We start from the raw sequence: 9,138 nt of genomic DNA, 5'->3' as shown, positions 1-9,138 counted from the left end.
CTTGATTGTCAAATATTGTTGCCTTTCTACTGAACTGTATTTCTACTTGGTATGTTGTTGCTTTGATGTATGTGGATTGTCATGAATATATTACTGGCTTGTATGATTCATGATGCAGGGAAACAAGGGTTGAAAGCAAGGCCATTGTAGCAAGGTAGTGGTGTCTTGAGTCTGCTGATGTTTTGTTCAATAGGCTTTTCCCTCTGCATCATGGCTTCACCTTGATTCTGCAACATGGTTTTAACTTGATTCATCAAAATGGTTTATGTTGATGCTTGTTCCAGGTCTGTATTGGGCTAGAGTGCAAGTGGCTTGGACTTGAACCATGATGTATGGTTTGGTTTAACAGGTGTTCTGCATTAGGCCATATTGGTTCTGTTTGTTGGATTGGCTGTTTGATGTCAGCAGGGTTGGGATTAAAGTGAATTTCCCTGATATGTTATGTACAAAGTATGAATTCATGACCCGTTTTGGATGTGTCCAACATATGCCTAAAGCTTAAGTCAATGGTGACATGTCAATATGTGCTTGTAGCCAATGATAACTAGGACTGTCACGTTATGTTTAGCTGCATTTTGCATGATCAATGATTGGTATATGAATGTTTACTTGTGCATACATGATGCAAGATCATATGCTTGTGTAGTTGGATAACATGGCAAGGTGAAACAAGGCCATAACCAAAGCAAAGCAAGGCATGGGTAACCAAGTTCAAGCTTAAAGCCACAAGGTGGGAAACCAAGTTCAAATGATCAACTCAAGGTTAAAATGGGCATGGAAGATGAAAGTAGGGATAGGATTAATTATTTATTGTGAAAAAGGAAATTGGGTTGACTTTGGTCAAACTTGACCAAAAAGTCAAATGTTGACCAAAGTCAACACTTGGCCAAAATTGCCAATCTCTTGTATTCTTTCATGTGATGAACATTTTTATGGATTATGATTGGAAATTGATGCTTGATGCTTTTAGTATGAATACCATGTTTAGGTGAATTTTATATGAACTTGAATTTGACTTTTGTAATGAATGAGCCAAATGGATTGATTTGGACATGAACTTAACTTGAACTAATCCTAATATACTTGACATGGATTGAATGATGAAGACATGGACACACATGAATCATGAACAAGAATTTTAGTAAAATGGAGGAATTGATAATCTAGTATGACTTGGACATATCAAGATTAACATGAATGATGAATAAGATACCAATGCTTGAGTGAATTACCTTATCAAGACACAAGGATCTTAGCATGTACCAAACAAAAAAAGGAAATTAGGACCTAAGAAGAATTTAATGGGCTAAACTCAATGCATGACCAAGATACTAGGTGTAAAGGTGACCCAAATGAAAGACCATCATAACATGTACTTAGGCACAAACCAATGACATAAACATATGATGCATAGGTGGGGCCTGAGGCTTTTGGGATCAAGAGCAATAGGACAACATGAATGGTTATGCACCACATACTATTGAATGGACCTTGACCAACTAGACTCAACCCATAGAGGAATAATCAGGTGTAATTAGGGCTAGGAGGCCACCCATAAGGGCATGGGACCATATCCCCCTAGATTAGGGTTTCCATGAAGCATACCCTTCAACCATGGCCTTTTGAATGAATTAGGATGATTGAACCTCCAACTAGGATTTAGAGGTCAAGATAGGGCCCATAGAACAACTATGAAGCCTTTCAACCAAATCATCGGCAAATTAGGGTTTGAACCCTCTTGAGGAGCATCATGATGGATCCTTGTTGAATTCAAAACTTCAAAGGTCAAGTCAATAGGGTTTTGCATCCCCTACCACTAGATGAACACCCAAGTTGAGCCTCTAGGGTTTCATCCACTCCAAAGGCCTAGTTCTACATGCCAAAAACTTTGAATCACCAATGGTCAACCACCAGATGTGAATGCATGACCGATGCATATGCGTGGAGCATGAAGGTATGCAAGATTATTCTCAAGTTAAGGATTGAATAAAAATATGAAAAGCGGAGGGCAAATTGTGGGGTACAACACCAATGCACAAGGAATATATCAAGAAGGACTAAAATGACTTTGACCAACATTCTTGAAGTCGAAACTTTTTATGTTTGGGGGATTGATTTTATGGGACCCTTTCCCTTTTCTTTGGGGAATTAATATATACTTGTGGAAGTTAACTATGTATCAAAATTGATCGATGTCATTGCCTCTTAAAAAAATAATGTGTGGGTTGTGATAAAAATGTTCAAAAATATAATTTTCCCGAGGTTTGGGGTTCCTGGGCTAGTGACAGACGATAGGGGATCACATTTCATTGCTAGATAGTTTGAGAATTTGCTTAATAAGTATGAGGTGTAATATAGGGTTGCTACACCCTACCATTAGCAAATTAGTGGTCAACTCGAGGTCTCTAATAGAGAGATAAATACTATTTTACAGAAGATGGTATCCCTCTCCAGGAAGGACTGGTCCTCTAAACTCGACGATGCACTTTGGGCATAATTGACTACTGATGACAATTAGTTATTACATGACTTTTATAAATATTTGCGATGAACTAGATGAAATATCAAGTTAAAGATGAGTTAAATATGAAGAAGTTTGAAGAAAATGAATAAGTCGAAGAAACCTAGAAAAGCCAAGAAGTCAGAAAGAAATTGTGAAGAAACGAGCAATTTTTAGCATAATTTATATATTGACGTATGTCAAGTAAATAGATCATATTTGGAGTTTCGTAACTCGTTTTGACGCGGGGTTTTTTTGCTAAATGAAACTAAAAGAAATATCTATATTCTGAAATAATCATGCACATGATGGAAAGTACTACGAGCGCAATGCAGTGTGATTCATATCGTGTGCGTGATGGAAAAGTATCACACACGCGATGGGATTTTTTCTAGACTTTTCAAATGTGTTTTGACTGCTTTAAGAGGGGACTTTTTTCACTTTTTCAAGGGTTTGATTTTGGGAAATTGAAGCACGAATTTGAGAGTACAAGTAGAGATTTTTAGAGGATTTAAAGCCATTGGAGGTCATCACTTCAAAGGACTTCTTATGTTATTTTCATATACCAATTATGGTATTTTTAATTGCATTATGAGTAGTTAAACTCTTCTAGATTATATTGTGTTATGATGAACCTATTTCTATATTGTTGGATTCTATGTTTATTTGACCATTGTATGAACCTATTAATCTATAATCTTATTCAATTGCCTCTTGTTAGTAATGCTTTTTATGTCATATACTCTTTTAATCTGATTTTGGGCACATAAGGAATATTGATCATTAGTCTGTGTGTTGTACAAAGGAGAAATTATTGTACTTATATTGGTTAAATAGTGATAGGAAACCTCGAGTAGTGGCATAGAGAATTAATGTTCTATACATTTCCTAACCTTGATTACACTGGTGGACGAGGGATATAAAGCTCTGAGTAGTGCTTAGTGAGTTATTTTGTGAGAGATCGGCTATAACGGTTTTGTCAATTTTACGTTATATTATAGTTATTAGACCATTCATACAGGGCATCAAACATCAACAATAGAGGAATAAAGGATTCTACAACATAACCTGGCCGCTTTCGTGACACTATTTAATCATTTATTTACTTTTTGCACTGAAACCCGACCCCCCTAGTTTTACTAGTTTTCTATAAATTGCACATATTTTGTCTTGCTTATGGATTCGATCTTTTCATACTGTGACATTATCGTTACACTTGCCGAGAAGTCGTTAAGTCTTTGGCGATGTTGTCGGGGACTGTTGATTATTTCAACAAGATGGTTGTGCAACGTTTAGTCCTAGAGATGCGGGATTTGGAAGAGAAGTCAAAAAAGGAATATGAGGTCGTCGATGAAGGAGGAATTGAAAAATAGAAATAAGAAGAAAAATGCACACAAACTGTGAAAGAAATAGAATAAGTGGAGGATAAAATTATATGTGGGAAAAAAACAAGAATGCAATATGAAGATTATATAGTTTTGGATGAAGCTCCAAATGAAATAACTCATTTAGACATAGATGTTCAACTACAAGATCTTCAACAGAAGAATAGTCCTACACCTAACAACAAGGCTAATAAAATAGGAGAAATAAATGAAATATTGGATGAGATTTATGTCTTGTTCGATACTATCAAGCTAAAAAGAATATGGAAGAAAAACCTTCAATTCCTAAAAGTAATAGAATTCCTACCAAACAAAAGGAGGAAGAAGGATGATGTGTTTTGTTTATGTCATATATGCCACCCTAACACAAAAATTGAAAGGTCAAGATTAGGACCTTAACGAAGCGCTTAATGGGAGGCAACCCATCAGATAAGTGTTTATTTCATTTAGAAACTTTAAATTTAAGTTTATTTTAATTAATTGTTTTTATTTTGTAGCATCTCACATTTAGGAGCAGTAGGACAAAGACTTGAGAAAGGGATTGGAAGAAGAAAGAGAGACTAAAAGTTCTCTCTAATCCTATTCTTTTCTAATCTCTTTGCATTTTCTAGTGTTGTTGCTGTTGTTTCAGGCAATGGGTCCAAAGCGAAGCTGCTCCTCTCGAGTATCGACATCAATCAGATGGGGGAAAAATGGACCAAACAGAACCAAGACTTCAACAACACCATGCAAAATGTGCAAGACTTTTTTTGCTCCAATGACTTGTTAATTTGGAGTTTTTTTATTTTTTATTAATTTGTGTGATTCCCTTTTACGTCCAACAAGTCAATCTAGAGTATTAGCTACAATACTTAGTTGCCTTTTGTACCAATAAATTTATGTTTGTCTTTAATAAACAAGTTTGTTGTTGTTTTTTCTTTCAGATTTACAAAGTTGTAATTTTAGCAGTGAACAGATGAACCATAAGCATCATAAAAAATAAAGGTGATCATCAGGAAAGTTCCTTGTGGATTGAGATTTGAGGGAGAAAGAAACAACCAACTACCTTGTACTCAATCTCCAGATACCTTAACTAGTAAGGTTTGAGCCAAATATTCTATTGTTTACTTTTTCTTCTTATGAGAGTATCCGCACAATTGTTATTTTCTAGAATTTGCATTATTTATGATTTAATCTATTGGTTTGATAAATACACACTGAAGCACCACTAGTTTATGGTAATCTCTAAGCCTTTTCAAACTAACATGTATATCATGTTTATATCCTTTGCTAACCACTTTGAGCCTAAGTCATTTCTTACAGTGACATAACCACATCTATTAGCCAATTGACTTGAAAGATTAATCTTTCCACCCTCTCTTTGGAGTTAGGTAGAAAATTTAATTCATTGGTTACATGGAAAAGGATAAGTTTAGGGTTGCTCTTAGAAGTGAGCAAAGTTTAAGTTTGGGGTTGGTGTATTAGAGATTTTGGTCACACAAAAAATCAAAAATAAAAATGAGAAAAATTAAGAAGTCAAAGCAACTTCTTCGGAAAAAAAATTAGAAAAACAATGTTTAGGACCATAAAATGTTAATCTCTAGTACCAAAGTAATTAAGAAAGAGTTGATATGAAAAGGAATATGATAAAATAAGGAAATCTAGGTACCTAACTCCAAGGGTTTAAACTTACTATCCCAAATTGACCTACCCAGACATAAGCCCCATTATAACCTTGAAACACCTCCAAAAGTGTGTGTTTATATGACTTTGATTGGTTTTATAAGAAATTTTATAAACTTATGTTAAAATACTTGTGTACGTTGATTATGTGATTACCCTGTCAATTTGAGTGAAATAATTAGTGAGCTGAGAGACAGGTTGAGTACTTGTTGTGTTGGAAGAACTTTTCCAAATTTGCTCGATTAAAGTCGGGAACTGGAATGATGATCAGGTAACATAATTGGTGATGTTCATTCGTTATTATTGCAATTTGTTTTTTCTATTTGAAATGTTCATTTTTAGGCGAGTTACTTGAGGACAAGCAACATATTAAATTTAGGGTTGTGATGACAATTTGTAATTACGTGATTTTTATGAATATTTGCGATGAATTCAATGAAATCTCAAGTTAAAGATGATCTAAATATGAAGTATAATAAAATGGAGAAAATGAAGAAGTCGAAGAAATACAACAAAGCCAAGAAGTCGGGAAGAAATTGTGAAGAAACGAGCAATTTTGAGCATAATTTACATCTTGACGTTTATCTAGTAAATTTATCATATATGGAGTTCCGTAACTCGTTTTGATGCGGGGAGTTTTGCAAAATGAAGCTAAAAGAAATATCTACATTCTGGAATAATCGTGCATACGATAGAAATTATCATGTGTGTAATGCAGCATGATTCATATCGTGTGCGCGCTGGAAAAGTATCACACGCGCGATGGGTTATTTTCTAGGCTTTTCTTACGCATTTTGAATTCTTTAAAAGGGGACTTTTTGTACTTTTTCAAGGGTTACAACTTTGGAAGGTTGAAGCACAAATTTGATACCATAAGTGGAGATTTTTAGAGCATTTTAAGCCATTGGGGGCCATCACTTCAAGGGACCTCTTATTATATTTTCATCTATCAATTATGGTATTATTAATTGCACTATGAGTAGCAAAAATGTTCTAGGTTAGGTTGTGTTATGATGAACATATTTCTATATTGTTGGATTCTACGTTGGATTGACCATTGTATGAACCTATTAATCTATAATCTTATTTAATTGCTTCTTGTTCATAATGCTTTTTATGTGAGATACTCTTTTAATCTAATTTTGGGCACATAGGAAATACTGACCATTAGTCTATGTGTTGGACCTGGGGGAAATCATTGTACTTACGATGGTTGAATAGGGATGGGAGACCCCGAGTAATGGGCATAAAGAATTGACGTTCTATACATTGCCTAACCCTTCTTACGGTGGCGGACTAGGGATAGAAAGCTTTGAGTAATGATTAGTGAGTTATTTCGTGAGGGATTGGCTATAACAATTTTGTTAATTCATCGTGATATTATAATTATTAGATCATTCATACAGGGTATCAAACATCAACAATAAAGGAATAGGGGATTTTACAACACATCCTGGCCGTTTTTGTGACATTGTTTACTCATTTATTTACTTTTTGCACTGAAACTCGAACCCCGCTTTTTACTAGTTTTCTATAAATTGCACATATTTTGTCTTTCTTGAAGGCAGGCCTTGTGGATTTGATCTTTTTATTACTGCAACATTATTCGTACACTTGGCGAAAAGTCATCAACTGCTTATAAGACTCACATCAGTATGACCCCTTTCAGACTAATTTATGGGAAATCTTTTCACTTGCTTGTAGAGTTAGAACATAAGTCTTATTGGGCCATTAAGGCCCTCAACTTAGACGATCATGCAACAAAAGAGAAGAGAAAATTACAGTTAAGTGAGTTGGAAGAGATACAGCTTGATGTGTATGAGAATGCAAATTTGTACAAATAGAGGACAAAAAGGTTCCATAAATTAGAGAATTTTAAGCTGGCAATTCAAATAAGGAAATTCAGTCTTGTTATTTACCTCAAAACCTAGGATTTTTCCCAGAAAACTTCAGTAATGGTGGTTTGGACCCTTTATGGTGAAGAGGGTAACATTGTACGGGGCAGTAGAAGTGTGGAGCAAGCCTACGAGCTCGTTTACTGTGAATGGGTAGAGATTAAAACATTATATCAATAAGGATGCAGTGGATCAAGGCATGAGACTAGTTTCGAAGTAACCACCATGAGTGCTTTCACTCATGAACCTTCAAGCTAAAAGAATGTTAAACAAAACGCTTAGTGGGAGGAAACCCACGCTTTTTTATCACTTAGGCATTTTTGTGTTGTTTATTTTTAATAGGTAACTTTTTGTTTCCAGCTCATGTCGTGCCTCTCACATCTCGAGTAAGGTCTTTGTGAGTTCACTCCCTCTTGCTTTCCCTAAAACATTGAGGAAAATGTTTGGTTCAAGTTTAGAGTGTCTCTTTGCTTTTCTTTTGATTTTTTTATCTTGTGTGTTTATGCTTTTTGTTCTTTTAGCTATTTCTGTTAATTTTAGTTATTTCCGTTAATTTTTCTTTTTAAAGACCACTGTTTCAAAAAATTCCTGAATTAGGACCGTTCAAAAAAAATCTTGAAAAGCTTTGGTCATGAGGAAACCAGAAAAGTACATAAATTTAGAGGGATGAGAGGCTAAGTCTATGGACACCGGGAAAGTTTGAAGACATAGGTATTACTCGAACACCCTAGGTTACCAAAGTAAGATGTGAGTCTAACGTCTAAATTTATACCATAGTACTCGGATTCTGAGAAGTACTCCCAAATTAGTGTATAATGATAGTTTGGCATAATTTAGATTCCCATGCATATATGATTGTTTGGGAAATAAATAATTTTAGCATAAAAATGATGAAAAGATGGTAAAAGGAAACTACACCTTCTAAGTTGGATAACCCTCACCTAGTTATTTAGTCTAACGGTGATTGGACCCCAAACGTCGTCCCAAAGTGGACAAATAAATAAACACACAAAAGTGTGTAATTTCATCGGTAAATAAAGAAGGCAATTGTTGCTTATCTGGTGTCTGAACAAAAAATTTCGACCAATCTTGTGCATGTGATGATAATAATAATTTCAAAATGCCTTAATTTGATTGTTTGAATGAAAAGGAAAGGAAAAATCAAAAAAGATACTTAAATACAAAGCATAGTTGGAGCGATGTTTGAAAGAGAGACTTAGGTCTGTAGTCTCACTACGATAAGTGTTCTTATAAATACCTTTGGTGTTAAGTGATTATGGAGAGAACTAGATCTTTGTCAATTTGAACAAAAACTCACGTATGAGTACGAATGACTTCATTTTCGTAAGCTCTTTCATTAAGTGAAATGCTTAATCCGAAAATTTTCATAAGCAAACTTTGTTGCTTGAGGATAAACAATAATATAAGTTTGAGGGAGTTTGATAAGTGGTTTTCACATCGCTTTTATTAGTTGTTTTACTTCAATATTTTCCCATTTTTGTCCGATTTACTTTAATGTATCATGTTTTATACTTAGTAGTATGCTTTTGATGTTTTCATGCTTTAATAAGTATTTGAGGCAAAAGAGGAATAAAAGCGAGCAAAACACGAGAAAAAGACAAAAGTTGGAAATTTCCAATACAAAATCTAGAGGGCTGCTACGGGCGGCCGTAACACTCGCTACAGGTCGTAGCAG

Source organism: Lathyrus oleraceus, chromosome 4 (assembly GCF_024323335.1).
Source record: "Lathyrus oleraceus cultivar Zhongwan6 chromosome 4, CAAS_Psat_ZW6_1.0, whole genome shotgun sequence".
Lineage (NCBI taxonomy): Eukaryota > Viridiplantae > Streptophyta > Magnoliopsida > Fabales > Fabaceae > Lathyrus > Lathyrus oleraceus.
The sequence above is the reverse complement of the archived record's forward strand: the minus strand, read 5'-3'. Positions refer to the sequence as shown.